This window comes from Myotis davidii, unplaced genomic scaffold (genome assembly GCF_000327345.1).
Source record: "Myotis davidii unplaced genomic scaffold, ASM32734v1 scaffold663, whole genome shotgun sequence".
Classification (NCBI taxonomy): domain Eukaryota; kingdom Metazoa; phylum Chordata; class Mammalia; order Chiroptera; family Vespertilionidae; genus Myotis; species Myotis davidii.
In genome coordinates, this window is record NW_006295816.1 from 6,730,694 (window position 1) to 6,747,276 (window position 16,583).

Sequence of the window (16,583 nt, forward strand, 5' to 3'; positions counted from 1 at the left end):
ACTGGCCATCATTTCCTTACATCTGTGTCTTCAGTGGTTGGGACAGTTTTATAAACAGGAAAAGTCATTTTCTCTATTTCCTGTATTTTAGTCTGTTCCCAAGACATCAGCAAACCACCAAGATATATTTTAATAATTTCCAATCCCATGAAACTTGATCACGTGAAGCTATTCTTGCCTAACAAGGAACTTACTGAATGCGTGGAAATAGACACTGATGAGTGTTCAGAGTCACTGATGAGCTCTGTCCTCAGTCTGTGAGTCCCAGGTCCTGAGGTGGGGTTCCTCCCACTCAGACCATTTTACCAAGAAGTTAACCAGCGGTAAATGGCCTTGCTGAGTTCCTAGCTCAGAGTACTTCATACTGTCAATTCCTGACTGAATTATCCATTCTACTTGTCTTGCAAAGAGCACTATTATAAAGAAGGGATCCTGTACCACTGCTACACACACCTTTTAAATGTCAATTTAGAATCATCAGACTTTTGTTTCTCGTTTGTATAGATATTAATTTAGCTTGTGGACCTCTGTCTCTCTCACCCTCCCCTCTGTGCATCTCCATCCTGCCTTCATTCTCCGTCCCTGGGAAACAGGCCATCATTTTGACCGTCCTTTCCCCTCTGGTCTTGACATTCAGAGTCCTGTTCAGTTTTCTGTCCCCCTTGAGTCTTCCTTGTCTCTCCTCCTTCAAAGGACGAATTAAAACATAAGTCAGTTACATATGAACCTTTCTTTTTTTACTATTTGTATTTAATTATTTCCCTTGAGCATTCAGTCCATTCTTATGTATTAATATGCACATTCAGATGCCTTTCTGTAGGCAGTAAACTCCAAAGACCCAGAACTCTCTCCTGACTCACAAGGTCTGTGGCCACATGCCATTTGGGCGTGTGGAAGTGGGGGAGATGGGGGTGCCGAGCCCTCCGTGGTGTCCCCCCCATGGGTCACTGTCACATGACTTTATGGACAAGCATGAAGCCTCCAAAGATGCTTAAAGCAGGTGTACTGATTTCTTCAAGTATATTTATGTCTGTATATTTATTTATATTGATCTATTTTCATGGCCTAGACAGGAAAATAGTTCATAAAAATAAAACCCTCCAAAGTCATCAAAGAGGCCCAGACATTCAGAGCTGGAAGGAACCTAGGCTCTCCGGTGGGACTCCCCCTCTCTGCCGCCAAGGCTCGGGGTCCCCACAACATGACAGGGAGAAACAGAACCGAGGGGCCAATCGAACCATAAGAGACTCGACAGGCCTCCATCTGACAGTCGATGAGGCAGCCTCTCAACCCGAGTCAGAAATAATTTTAACGAAGATTTCCGTAGGTCAAGCCCTCTCCAATTTGCAGCCCCTTTCACAAACCTCCATGTTCAGGCCTCTTCCCATCACCATGGCAACACACTTCTCCTAATAAACGATTAGAGGGGAAGAAGCAATTCTGCAAATGTGACCTTCTCCTACCCGCAGTGATGCCCATGTGTGTGGGGGTTTTCCTTAGTTTTCCTATCCTGTGAACTTTCAGTCTCCTCTCAAGATACAAGCATCTTATAATAAATAGGACCTGGCATTAAAATAGGAAAGCCAGGCCTGGAAGCTTTACTCCGTTGGCGCTAAGCACGTCGCCCGGACCAGTGGCTCCCGAGAGCCAGTCCACGGCCCAGCTGCTGCGAGTCGATCAGGCCCGGTCCAGACCGGCGGGATCACAGTCTCTAATCCCGGTGCCCAGGAATCGGAATTTAAATGCTCCCCGCCAATGCTGCCAGGGGCCCGATGTGCCTGTCTACAGGTCCTGCACAGTTCAGGCCTTGCCTGGGTCATGGAAGGAAACTACAGCTGCTGTGTTAGACAAAGAGGAATCAAGGTGATCACAGGACGGCACTCCTCTCAGCTACCCATAGGTCAGCTAGGAAAGATTGGGGAATGGAAAAATACCAGCCACCAGTGCAGAGAAAGGGTAATGCAGGCAAGGCAGGTGTGAAATACCTGTGATTTTGGCTCTCTCTCCCCAGTTCTGGTTGTGTGTTTGGGGCATTTCCGGTGCATCTCCAGCGAAAGGGATGTGACAGGTAGCACAGAAACGAGGGGAGCCACGAAGCTCAGGTTCCCTCTGCGAATGCGGGTCAGCTGAGGCTGTGTGCACCGTCGGGTGCTGCCGTTATAACGTTAGCATCCATAGACCTCACTGGCCATCAGTCTGCAGTTTGAAATGGCCCAGGTCCCACTGGTCTGCACGGTTCGATTCGGCGGCATGAGCTGAAGCGTCTCCCGGCGTCCTCACAGTTCATTCTGACGCCGATACACTCTGGAACGGAACCTTCAGGAGGGACTCTCTCTCGTGGTGTCTGGATCTGTCAAGGCCACGCGTGAGTCGCCCAGAGGGTGCCAGCACCCTGCCCTCGGGCCCCAGTGCACAGTGCTTTGCTTGGAGAAAGGAGAAAAAGAGATTTGTTTCAGAAATTCCAGATGAGGTGACGATACGATATTTTTAAAGACTGATAGAAGTTGGTTTAAAGATTGGTACCAACCTTTGTCGAGAAAGGATCTTAAACTGCTCTGATCTCGCCTGGTGCCACCTGGCCACTCACTCAGAGCCGCGCAGTGCAGGTTGGTCCACTGAGCAGCCGGGTGTCTGGCCTCCGACCCAGACTGTCCTGGGGGCGACAGGACGCCCCGAATACTGTCCTGTACCTCGAAGAGCCATTAATCATGACGAGTGCAGTTGATTCTTGCTTGGACCTGACTGTTGTGTAGAATTTTTCTAAAATCATTGAGTGTTTGTTTGGAATTCCCAATGTTGATGTGGCCCCAGGTCTGCTCTGTAATTAATTGATGCTTTGGGAGTGCACCAGCTTTGAAATGGACGTGGAGGCTTGTTGGTCTGTGTTTTATGTCCGCGCCCCCCCGCCCCTTACACACACACACACACACACACACACACACTGGCTGGGGAATTCCTCTTCCTGGAGGAATCAGCCCTGTCTTCAGACCAAACAGGGGCCATGGTCAGATGTCCAGTGGCAGGCTCATGAGCTTCCTGACCTTGTACTGTGGCAACATACACATTCTCACATTCTATTTTAAAAGCTATTTTAGCCCGACTGGCGTGGCTCAGTGGTTGAGTGTCACTTTACAAACCAGGAGGTCACGGTTCGATTCCTGGGCAGGACACATGCCCGGGTTCTAGGCTCAATCCCCAATAGGGGGCGTGCAGGAGGCAGTCGATCTGTGATTCTCTCTCATCATTGATACTTCTCTCTCTCCGCCCCCCTCCTTTCCTCTCTGTAATTAATAAAAATATATTTTAAGAAAAGCTGTTTATTTTAGCTTATAGAAAATTTAGAAAGACATTTAAAGGGAAAGAAAAATTATGCCATAGTCCAAGAGAAATTATTGGTTATTGTTTGTGTATGTTTCCTCCTAATCATGTATCCACTCACTCCCTAGTAACAAATATTCATTGATCACTTGCTGTTTACTAAGGAAGAGTTGAAGTTACTGTCAGTCAAGCAGAGATTAATTGAACTGTTAGGGCAATTTTATTAAGTGCAAATGGGTAAAACAGAGTGCTAAGAAATTTGTCTCAAGCAACTTTGGAGACGCTCCGAGTTTGGCAAAGGTGTTGGGAGAGATGAGGAAAGTGCATTGCAGAGAAAAAGTTCATTTTTGCCTTGAATCTGTAAAATACTTCATAAAGTGTGTGAGTAAATATAAAACAAGGAGGAACTGAGGAATCCTACATGACACTTCTGGTACCTGGGGGTGGGGACGTGGACCAGAGACAGAGCGGAGGAGCAACGTTTTTCCATGTTTTCACTTTTCCCCCCCAAGGCTCTGAAGGCAGGCGTGGAATTAATATTAAACAGCCTGGTTTTATTCTCATTGCGCACATTATCATCCCAAGAACACTCCGTTTTCTTCAGGTGATTGGAGCAGATTAGCTGTCAGGAACGCGGGAGTGCTTGCCCGGGTGGAATCGAGGCTCCCAAATGATTCTCCTCTTGATGGGCCCCGACACGCATCGCCGCGGTGCATCTCCTCGGTGTGGCCCCAAAGAGCTGCCCGTCCCCCGGTGGACGGTCCTGCCCGACACAGTCCAGGCTAACTCCTACCCTAACGGAAGGTCAGACCCGCAGAGCTAACAGGTCCCTAACTCTGTCTGGGGGCAGTGCCCGACTTGTACCCGCATGGTGGCTGGAAGAGTCTAATAACAGCCCCAGAGTGGGGCTCCCAGGCTGCTTGGCTGTTTCTGTGAGCGGTGGTGTGGTGAGCAGTCCCTCTAGTCTTGGGGAAGCGGTGGTGTGGTGAGCAGTCCCTCTAGTCTTTGGGAAGCGGTGGTGTGGTGAGCAGTCCCTCTAGTCTTTGGGAAGCGGTGGTGTGGTGAGCAGTCCCTCTAGTCTTGGGGAAGCTCGGTGTCACAGGCTAACCTGCCCATCTCCTGCGAGTCCCTACGGATTCTGGCAGCGAGGGCCTCCTCCTGGCCTCCTGTGGCCGCCTCACCCCGTTTCTCACCGACCTCTAGCCACGTGCTCACAGCGACACTCAGTAAAAGTCAGGACCCCCGGCTGTGTGTGTGCCGGCCTGTGTGTGTGGGCTCCCACTCTACCGCCCGGGACTGTGAAGGCCCAAGTGAAATTGGGGCACAGCAGGCCTCTGAGGCCAGAGTGCTGGAGGCGAAGGGGCTTTGGGGTTTTTAGATGACTTCGGGGCGAACCATCGTCAGTCTGTGACTCAGCACTGAGCCCGGGACTCCCGTCACCCCGGGACTCCCGTCCACCTTGATGATGGACACGCTCTCGCCGCATCGTGGCTTGTCCGGGCTCAGGTGGTCCTGACCCGGTTCCTGGATGGGCTGGTAGGACAGGGAGAGAGAGACCTAACCGAACAGAGGTCCAGCCTGCACGAACCGCCCAGGTGAGCGTCGCGCGAGGAAGTGGGAGGTGGGAGCAGTGGCCAGCCTTGGGGAAGCCCAGAGGCGCTCAGATGTCAGGTCACTTGCAAAACCCATAAAAAGCAGTCAGCCCGGGTCAGTTTCCTGGAGAATGTGAAATCCCTCTCCTGACACGTGGGGAGGAGGGAAGCGGGGAGTCGCCGATGGAAGGGAACAAGGGGGAAGTGGGCCCGTGGGGATGCGAGAGGGCAGAGCACCCTGAGCTGGCTGGTCCCGGTCACTGTGGCATCGACCAGCGCACCGAGTCCCGAAGGCTGGACGGCAGGATTGTAAAACCCGTGACAGGAAGCAGCTCTTAGCTTCAGGGAGAAACCATTGAACTGTGAGAGGAGCCCTGTGGCGAGGAGGCCAATTTGTGTGATACTCATCTGGAAGTCCTCCGTGCTCATACCGGTCAGGGAACTTTCTTGTGTCTTAATAACCCCACGTGTTCCTGTGTTTTTTGTTCAAGTTCAATTCCCTTTGTCAAATCTAATTTGCTCTTCCAATAGACAGTCTTTCTTCCAAAGAGTTTTATTTTTTCATTCAAACGGTTTAAAATCCTAAGCTGTATAAGCAAAGGTGTTTCTTGCCGCATTGTGTTGGCGAAAACTTGGAAACAGTCTGAATGTTTGTCCGGAGGGGACCTATCTTCTAATGTTGGCCCATCTGTATAAAGGGATACAATTTAGTTCTTTGAAATAATGAGGTGGAACTAAATCTATTGGTAGGAAAAGATGTTATGGTATCAGGTTGTATAACTGTATTTATAGTGAGTTCACATTTTTATAAGCATTAAGTACATATGACAATGTAAGTTTAGAAAAGAGTGTACCAAAAAGGCGTCAAACCATTCACCATGTATCCCTCCGATGGTGAAAGTTATTGAGAGAAGATTGTATTTTCTTATCTATGTATTTATGTATTGAGCTGTAGTATTTGCGGTTTTATAGTAAGCATGAGTTTATTTTATTTTATTTTTTTAGAATTCACATTCCGTTGAGGTTAAACCCTCATAAAGAGAAAAAAATCACCAGAGGCACCAGGTTCTATAAATTCCTTACACTGAATTCCCTGCTCTCCAGCTTGATCCAAGATGTTTGGAAAAACCGGAAAAACCTGAGATTTCTAAGTAGCCAAAGTAGCCAATTGAAATTCCTTATAATTCTCTAAGAACTTGAATTGTTGGTACGTGCAGCAGCTCGGAAGGAACCCAAAGGCATTGTGTCAAAAGGTTACCTGCAGTGTGATTCCACTTATCCGACATTCTCAAAACTACCAATGTCAGCGATGGGGAGGTCACTGCTTACCAGGGTTTGGGGAAGTGGGGAGGTGGAAGGGCTGTGTGTGTGTATATGTGTGTGTGCGATGGAATCAGCCTATATTCTGACTGGGGTAGTGGTGAACATGCTATTAACATGCTAAATTTCATAGAATGACACATAGAAAAGTCCTGTCTAATAAAGAGGGAATATGCTAATTGACCCTCACACCATTGCAAAATGATGGCAGTGCCCACAGCCACAAGATGGTGGCACCCAGTCCCCTCAGCCCCACCGGTGACAGGCGGGCCTGGCCTTGCCACGCGCCTGCCTCTGGAGTCCCCCAGTCCTCTCACCCCCCCATCCCCCCAGGGCCGGCTGAGGCTCAGGTGACCAGGGCCGGCCGAGGCTTTCTTCCAGTGCATGTGTTTTCATGCACCGCCCTCTCGTTCTACTATAAACTAATTTAAATAATTAAAAAATTTTAAAGCAAGAAAATAAAGGAATAGGAAGCCAAGGAAGATTGTGTCTCACACACGCAGGAGCACGGCTGTGTCTCTGCACCCCAGACCCACCCTCTGTGCCCAGCTTGCTCTCCTTGGCTGAGTCCCAGCAGCTGCCTCAGCCTCCCCTCTGCCCAGGCATCAGGGCCTCCACCCAGCAACTACGAGGGATTGTCCAGTTCCTATTTGAGCAAATCCCGTATCAGGAAGCTCAGCACCTGCCAGGACTTGTATTGGGTTTACTAGCACATGTATGCCTTCCGTGTAACCTCCTCCCTGTACTCCCCCAGCAGAACCTGATGCTGCTGGCCGGTACCGTGTCACCTCAGGCCCAGCCTCGTCTGTGGTGCAGCTCCAGGGACATCCGTGTGTGCAGTCTGACCTCTGTGCTGTCGGCTCCCCCCTCTCGAAACGACTTCTTGGCTGACCTGGCTCAGCTCCGCCTGGTTTCCAGACCCTCCCAGCGCCTGGCCTTCTGCCTGCTGTCTCGTTGTCAGTGTCCCTCTGCACATGCGTCTCCAGAAGTCCCCGTGCTTCTCTGGCTGTGGTCTGACAGCAGAGCACACAGCCGGGCTGCCCTCTCGCTGACCCGGACACGGGTTTTGGTTAGTGGCGCTGATGGACACATCGCCGTCTCTGGAAGCCACGTTGCTCTGTGGACCGGAGTGTGCAAACACTGTTCTTTCACCTACGCGGCCGCAAAGCGTCAGCGTGTTCAGTGGGGGTGGGTTCTCTTTCATTCCCCACTCATCCTCTTCATTATGTCTTTCCAGGGTGGCCACCCCTAACTTTCCCGATCCCTGTGCAGCCTGCGGGGTTCTGACATCTGGCTCGTCCCCGTCCCCCCGGCCTTGGGCTCAGACGTGCCCGGTCTTCATCCCGTCAGTGGTATGAGGACCTGAGGCAGGGAGCCGGCTGGGCTCCATCCGCTGTCCCCTCTGACTCACTGGACTAGGCTGTTCCGCAGGAGAAGTGCCAACACGCCTTCCTCCTCCTCCGCCCGCGTCCCTTTCGGAAGCGATCCCTCTCGCGTTCCAGATGTCGTCACTCTTTATACGTGACTGCTAATTGTACGCCTGGGTGCCAGGGTAGGTTGCCGGGGCAGGATGGCGCCACTTAAGTACCAGTTATCATCCTAATTAGCATCGCTGCATCCTCAAGTGGGTTTGAAAGCCGGGCCTCCTCTGGCACCTCTCAGGTGTGTGGTTGTTAAGAAATGACTGCACACATCTACACACATGGATGTCTTATTTCCATAATCGCCGCACCGGAAAGGTGACCACGGCCTGCTGGAGAGTGAGAAGGTGTTAATTATGTTAATAGCTGGGGATCCCGAAGCAGCCCCCCTGGGTGGGTTGGGAAGGGTGTGGGTTCCAGGAATGACAGGGAAGGCAGGTGGCCAGGGACCTGGTGCAGGAAAGGACAAATGGATGTAAGAGGAATGGAGACTGTAGAAAAATACGCAAAGGAAAAGCAACGAAAAGTGGTCATTGGTGTGATTAAAACGTGTACTATTAGCCCGACTGGCGTGGCTCCGTGGTTGAGCGTCAGCCTATGAAGCAGGAGGTTATGGTTCGATTCCCAGTCAGAGCTCATGCCCGGGTTATGGCTCCATCCCCAGTGTGGAGCGTGCAGGAGGCAGCCGATCAATGATTCTCTCTCTCTCTCTATCTGTTTCTCCCTCTCCCTTCCTGTCTGAAATCAATGAAAAATATTTTTACGTGCACTATTACAATGTGGTACCTTGAACAGGCCAGGGAGTTGGTGTCATTTGATCCTGAACAGCGTGTCCCATGGACTTTGTCCAGCACGTCTCCCACCGAGTGCCCAGGGTGTGAGGGTAAACGGAGGAGGGACAGCCTGTCCTTTCCCTTCCCCTCCCCAGAGCCAGGGCTTTATTTTCAAACTTCTTTTTTTCTCTCTCTCATTTCACCAAAAAAAAGGAAAAAATAAGATCACCCTAACGGAGAAGTTCTGGGCCTCACTAAAAGTCTTACCCAAGGGTGGGCTTACAGATGCCGTGTCGTCTGGCACTGACCTATCCTTTGTGGTTATTCCTCAGCTAGCTGGTGGGCAGACGGCGTGCAGCCCGGAGCCCACATAAGGCACGTGCCCGTGTGCTAATAGCCCTGCTCTGGGCGGCGTGGGGCGTCTGCTTCCGGATGATGGCCCCTCTGACAGCTGTCTGGCCAAGTGCTTCTGTCCTCTGCTCTCCCAGAGCATCAGACACTGTCAGAGTGAACCATTCCTAAATGACCTTGACAGAGTGAAATGGGTCCATCCACACCAATCAGGGTGAAGCGACTTACGGAGAGAGAAGAAACTTACTGAAAACAGCTCACAAAAACGTACTGACGGCCACCTCAGGTACTGAGACAGGACACCCTCGCCACTTGGATGAAGTGGCCTTTACTCCTGACCACAAATACAGGTTTCCTGGGAGCTTTCTTCGGCTCCAGCGTCCCGCCCTTGTCCCCTATTGGCTGTAGCTTCCTGTGCCTGAAGTCTGCCATTGACCTAATACATACGTGCTTTTCACTCTGTGGACAGAGGAGGCAGCATACCCTATTATCCTACTACTCGGATTCTCCTAGGGTATGTCCAAGCATGTAAATGTAACTTTCTTAAACTTAAGATGATTACATTTCCAACAAATGTAGCATAATTTAGTTGAAGAGAATTGGGAATTGTAGGAGGCAGGTGTTTCCATCACCGATTCTAAATGGTCCCTCCGTTCATAATGAAATTCCTGCCGGAATTAGCTGCAAACTTGTATTTAAGAATCGAATTTGAAGCGTTGTCCGTATTGATTTGTGAGGTGAGGGTGCTTCTGTGAGCAGAATGCTGGATTGGCTGCTGCGGAGGAAGGCAGAGCGGTCAGCTCTGGGGGGGCCCGGGTGTGCTGAGCGGAGTCCCAGCCTGGGCAGGCAGGCGTGGGGCCAGGTGTGGGGGCCACTGTGCACAGTGGTTTTTACTTGGGCATGACAAAGGCCTGGTTTTATTTTACTACATATATATGTGCATTATTGTATATATCTGCATAGATATATACAGACACACATGTATGTGCAGGGGTGGGCAAAAGTAGGTTTACAGTTCATAGGGAAAATAATGCAATAACTAGTGAATAACAAAAGAATAAGCTCTGTGTTTTGCGTGCTCAGAACTGGAAACCTACTTTGCCCACCCTGTATATATGCTCAAATGTATTTTTATATATGTATGTGTGTGTGTATATGTATATTTATATGTATTTATGTTTTACGTATGAAATAAAATCCATTCTTTCATTAAATATTATACCTGCTTTAGTGGCAGGAACTTCCCACATGCCATTTCAGTGTCTCAGAACCATTTTCCGCCCTGGTTGGGCATTGTTCCGTGCACCGAAAGGTTTCTGGTTTGATTCCCAGTCAGGGCCCGGGTTAATGCCCGGGTTGTGGTGTCTGTCCCTGGCAAGGGGTGTGCAGGAGGAAGCTGACCTATGTTTTGCTCTCAGATTGATGTTTCTCTCTCTCTCTCCCTCTCTCTCTTCTTCTCTCAATAAAAATCAATTAAAAAATTTTTTTAATTAAAAAAAATTTTTTTTCAACCAAGACGGTAAAAATTCTAGAATCTAGAATTTTCCAAATGGTATTTGCATTGAAACTATCTGCTTTACCTTATAACATAACATCTGATTTTTTAATATTTAATTGGAGTTTAAGTCTTCTAATAAAGCAATGAATAATGCAAATATAAATATTTTGGGGGGGGGGGGAATGTTTTCTGTCTCGAGTCCACCTGCAGCTCATCTGAACTCCTCTGGCTCCCAGGTCCCCCCCACCCCCCCCGGGCTTCTTTCAGACACGCTCACTGTTCTGAGCGACCAGACTGATCCTGTCACTTTTTGAAAAGAGCTTTCCCTTGTGGATTTGGGGGAGACGGTTGGCATGATTCTCAGCTTGTAGTCATAGGGGCCAAGCATGCAGGGTCAAGCCGTACTTTTCTAACAAGCCTAGCATGTGCACCATCAGAAAAGTGCAGGCTACGCTGTGAGGAGATGAGGGGCATCCTCACCACCATGACCAGCGGCTGGTCCTTCCCCTTCTCCCTGCCGGGGGGTGAGCTCACTGGGCTGCCAGTGACGCCTTGGCAAGGACGACCCCGTTTTAACTCTCACGGCGCTCAGGGTTTTCTCACCTCCTGTTTCAGCACAAGGCTTCCTCCGCTCAGGAGGGAAACGTACGGGTTGCCCTGAGATGCAGGTTGGAAAGCAAGAAACCAAAGGGGGCTGTCCCCAGGCGAGGGCTGCAGGGGGAGGAGGCCGTGCCCTCAGGTTGATGAAATAAAGAGGAAACTCGGGCTCATGGAGGCCCAGGCAGAGAGGGCGCCCTTCACCTCAAACCTTTGCTTTTGCTTATACAGTCTCCCCATTGTTCTCCCCACTGGTCCCAGCCTTCCTTCCAGACCCGCTGCCCGCCTGCTCTCTCCACAGCGGTCAGCCCCTGCCGTCCGCACGCTGAGTGGTCGCTCCCCTAACTGGCCTGGATGCTCTGTCCCTCATGGGACTGCCTTGTTTTCTCTGATTCTCGAGTTGTTGGTAAATGTTCCCTGCCAGATGAAGGCAGGGTCTTACATTGCAGGCCTTTGTCTACCCCTGTGCACACAGTAGGCACTCAGGGCGTGCACGGGATTTGTTCGAGGATCTCATGAATGCAGCAGATGGCTCAGCCCCCCTCCCTCAGTTTAGCTTTCTAATTGCAGAGCATTGATTGCTGACTGCTGGACAGTAGGCAGGTTGTCTCCTCCCCCGGGGTGGCCACACCTGTGTCGTCTTTGTGTCCCCCTTGTGTCCCTCGCACAGCTGGGCACACCAGAGATTCTCAGGATCTTCTGGCCGAGTCGACAGGGAGGTCCGTCCCCCTGGGAGTAACCACAGCCTCAGAACCCGGAGCTCAGGCTGCCCGGCTTCTGCTGGCTCATCCGCAGGGACACGCGGTCTTAACCCCTCACAGCACCAAAACCGAGATGCGGCGGATCACGAAACAGCGCGAGATGGCCGGGCGCAGGCTTTGTCGCCTTACCCATCCGTGCACCCAGGGAGGTAGCTGACCTGCACAGCCACAGCAGAGGGGAGCATTTCACACCACTTTCCTCCCATTTTTCTATTGTTTTTATCTTTAAGTCTCTCTGTTCCTCCGTGCTCTTGATGGCAGCTTAGTTTGCTTGCTCCTTTGTGTTGACTCGGTAAACAAAGCCCTTGTTGCCACCTCCTACCCTGGGCCTGCCTTTTTCTCCACCTGCTAGTGCTCTTGAGAGCGAGGGCGAGGGTGGGGGTGCATCCTCAGCAGATGTGCGGGTGTCTGTGCAGCCAGCCCTGCCAGAGGGGCAGCGGGCACGGCTGAGTGCCTGGCTGCAGGCTCCCGGGTCCCGCTCCTGGCCGGCCGTGCAGAACTGGCCTTCTGCGGAACAGGAGTGCCGAGGCCAGGGGGGATTTAATCAGAGTGCACTGCGGGCACTAATTAGCCCGCGTCTTCCTTTCTTTGTCTTAGAGCCGAATGTAAAGTTTCTCTCTTTAGTCAGGTGCCAGGCCCTCTGATTTTGGGGCTGTTTTTCAGCTAGGGTCAAGATTTATTTATTTTTCTTCTCCCCTTCAATATCTCCTCATGCACCGAGCTCTTTTATATATGTAGGTGTCTGGTTTTAATTTACACCAATGATTGTGTGCTATTGATCTTGTTCTTTTTTTAAACCTTTTTCCACCTAACACTCTACTACTTTTTTTTTTTTTTAATCCTCAAGGATGTTTTTTCCACTGATTTTTTTTTTAGAGAGACTGTAGGAGAGGGAGTCATGGGGGAGGGAGGTGAGAGAGAGAAACATCAACATGTGAAAGACATTGATAGGGTTCCTCCTGTACACCCCCAGCAGGGATTGAGCCGGCAACCTGGGCATGTGCCCTGACCAGGAATTGAAGCATCAGCCCTTCAGCACACCCTTTATATCCATTCTACTCCATGGAAAGTGGTCTGTCACTGCAAGTTCAGTTTGCCTTTCCCTGCCCACAAGTGCTCCTGTGAATTTTCTGTTCATATCCTCTTCCCATTCCTCCATCCGTGGCTGCTTCTGGCTGATGTGCAGGTACAGCATAGATTTATATCCAGATATTTATATGTAGATCTAACGATGGCAGATACTGCCTCCGTGCCTGTCACGTTTGTTAACTTTGCCTATGATGTCCTTTACTGACCATGAAACTAGCAACTGTTTGCCTTTGGTTGGCACCTTGGGAGCCGTGCTGGAGAAGTCTCCCTGGTGCACAGTCATACAGACTGCTGCCTGCGGTGTGTCCTCCTCACCTTCATGTTGGCAGTGTCATCCTGTAAGTCTTGGGTGCAGTTATTCCTGTTCCTTTCTCACTTGAGGGAAGCAGAACTCTTGAGTGTAGTTCTGATGCGTTTGCGATGTAGTCTGTGTAGCAAGCGGTGGAGCTGAGCTTTGGATAAGCTGGGTAGAAGCAAGCGTCCGTGTTTTTGTTTTTTTAACCGTCGGTTCTCAAGCTTTCCTGTTCATGGGAGCTTTGTGGACGGGCAGGTTCTTGGTCCTGCCATGGGTTCTGGTCCATGGAGTCGGGGGCGGGGCGCTGACGCCAGCTTTGCATGCAGGTCCAGGTGATTCTGACGCAGGTGGCCTGTAGCTGGTGCTTTGAGAGAGACGATCTTAGAGGGGGTCCAGTGCATCACTTTACGAAACACCGTTTGCATCAGTCTGGATAGGAACTGCAACAGAAGTGACCCTGCAGCCCCAGTCCAGCTTCTGGGGCCCCCTCACTGGAGTGGGGGTCACTGGGGTGAGGGAGTAGGCGGCTGTCTGCCAGCTGCGTGCCAGCATGTTGAATATTTTATGCCCTGAGCTCTTCTCTCAGGAATGCTGAGCGTCTGAAGGGCACTGGAGCCTGGGAAAGGCTGTGCAGAGCCCATTACCACCCTAGCCAACACCTCTCCTCTTAAAGGACCCCCTGGAGTAGGAATGGAAACATTCCAGATCTTGGGAGGAAAGATGAAGGGTAAAAGTTAGAACCAGAAAGACCTTGGACAAATTCCAGCCTTAAAAAAAAAAAGACAGTAAGATATATTTGCATTAAATCACCGAACCTTACAACCCGTTCCAGGGCAGCCTCCGCGGCTTATGTAAAGGTGGGGCTCTCGGAGTGAGTTCAGGGGCGTGTTCACAACGGAGGAGTCCTGCCCAGCACGCTGGTGGGCAGAAGCGGATCTTGGTGCCCAGCCTTGGGTTGTGGGATTGGACAAGGTGACCGGATGCTTCCTGGGGTCCCACGGAAATGGGGGACCTAACTCTACTACTCTGCTGCTCTTCCTGTGATCAGAATAGGTGTTGTGACCTGGACAGTTGACTGGTGGTGTCACATTCACCACCGTCATTAGGGTAATGCAAGCGACCCCCTCGGGTTCACACGGCCGGGCTCACACAGGCCTCCCCCTGGATTGTGATCTCTTCAGAAGCCTGATGGCCCTGAGCCGAATGCCCACGACGAAATGGCTGCTATACACACGTTACCCTTAATCCTCCCGAGAAACCTGTGCCTTTATTGTGGGAAAAACGGGCTCTGCAGCACCAGGAGGATTTCCTGTGAGTTGCATAACCAGTGACAGAGCTGGAACCGGAGATCAGTTTGCAGAGTCTCCAATCCTGTGCAGACTATCTGGTCATTTAAAGAAACTACACGTTTATTTTTGTTTAATTCCTAGACAGTTAAAATAGAGCATATTTACATTACCACAAAGTTCCATTAGGTTATGAGACAGTTTTGTATCTATATACTTGAAGAAACCACTGTAGAATCAGTGGACAAAGCTTGGGTTCTTCAGGCAGTAATTGTAACTCCAGCTCCACCACTGTTAGTTCCATGATTTGGGCGGGCGGGGGTGGGGGGCTTAACTTCTCTGACCTCAGTTTCCAGATCTGTTCATTGGACACAGTAGCAATGCCTCTTTTCTCAGGTTCCTAGGATGATCACGGACAAGATACATATAAAGAATTTAGAAAAGTTTCAGGCACGTGGTAAAACACCTAATAAATATTAGATATTTTAAAAATGAACGTGGTGGTCTGTCTGATGGGGTTTGCCTTGGCAGACTGGATACGCACTTGCTTTGACCACAGACCAGGATGTGTTTAGTAAAACAATGCACGCCAAGACCTCTTATTTACCAGGACCTAAAATTTGTCTTATTTTTTCACCTATATTTTCTTCCATTAGGATTTCCTCACGAGATAAGAAACAGCTGAGAGCAATTTCTGCTTTTAAACTCATTAATAATTTACCTTCGCCCCTGGGAAGCAGATATGCCCATTAGTTAAAGGGTCATCAGCCGGAAGATGGGGTCAAGTGGGAATTCCCTGCAGCGCCTATGAGTTAACAGGAAGCAGATATCACAGGAGAGGAGCTGGCGGCCAAGGTCATCTTCCCCCATCCCCCTCTCCTCCTCCCAGGACCGGAGAGTAAACCTCCCGTCTGTAATCACCGGAAGCCATTCTAGTGGTGACCGGGCCCAGTCTGCGGCCTGGACAGCCTTTGGCCGCGGGACACTCGGACACCTTCTGGATTGTGGTCAGTGTAGCCGTCGGAATCACAGTTCCATTCAGGGCCCGCGGCTCATCCCATCCCAGTCTCCCACTATAATACCACCAGTGGTCTGTGCTTCAGGGGACGCGTATTTAACCAAGAAAAAAAGCGGCTGTATGTCGTTAAAATTGTGCGTGGCGACGGGGTGGGAGGCTGGAAATAGATCGTGTCACCTCCTCCTCCGTCACAGAAGTCCAACAAATCCTCGTGTCGGGTCATTGACTTCATAAGGAATCGGTGTTCAGGGCCTAAACCAGTGATGGCGAACCTTTTGAGCTCGGCGTGTCAGCATTTTGAAAAACCCTAACTTAACTCTGGTGCCGTGTCACAGATAGAAATTTTTTGATATTTGCAACCATAGCAAAACAAAGATTTATATTTTTGATATTTATTTTATATATTTAAATGCCATTTAACAAAGAAAAATCAACCAAAAAAATGAGTTCGCCATCGCTGGCCTAAACACTTTAAAAGTGAAATATCAGTCAGAGGGATGAATTAGAATTACTGGGAAAAATAGATGTAGTTGCCAATTTTATGTTAAAATGCACAATCATTCAGACCTTAAAATGTTTAAAGAGAATTTTAATGTTTTTAGAAAATGTCTGATATAATATCAATATTTTTAAATTGCATAGAAAAATACACGCGAAAAGAGCGGAAGACTAGAGGGAGGTATTCCAATATGGTAACTCATTCACGTAAAGATCCGAGTGGCGCAGGCGCAACACTGGTGGGCGCTGACCCAGCAGTGAACCAAGTAGGGTGGTTCCTGCCTTCATGGGGCTTCCAGCAGCTGGAGGGAGGGGAGCAGCAAACCAGTGTGTGTGTTTGGTAAATAGCACCTCTGTGGAAATATAATTCACGTATCATACAACTCACCCATTTAAAACGTACAGTTCGGTGGGTTGTTTTGTTTTATGTTCTTATTGATTTCAGAGAGAGGAAGGGAGCGGGGAGAGAGTGATAGAAACACCAGTGAGAGAGAGAGAGAGACCCTGATGGGCTGCCCCCTGGACGCTCCTACTCAGGATCGAGCCCAAAACCCAGGCACGTGCCCTGACCGGGACTTGAACCAGTGACCTTCTGGTGACGACCAGCCCCTGAGCCACTCTGGCCGGGCTCAGTGGAGTTTTTTAAAATATATATTCAGGGAGCTGTGTGACCATCACCACGGTCAGTTTTGCAACATTTTTACCACCCCAGGAAGAGACCTCATACCCATTAGCAGTCGCCTCCTCTCTCTCTCTCTCTCTCTCT

General features: G+C 50.1%; 1 protein-coding gene across 1 annotated transcript in view; it reads left to right on the forward strand.

Moving 5' to 3' along the window:
* ULK4 (unc-51 like kinase 4) overlaps positions 1-16,583 on the forward strand; it is a 284,250-nt gene that overhangs the window by 248,895 nt on the left and 18,772 nt on the right. The window lies entirely within an intron of this gene.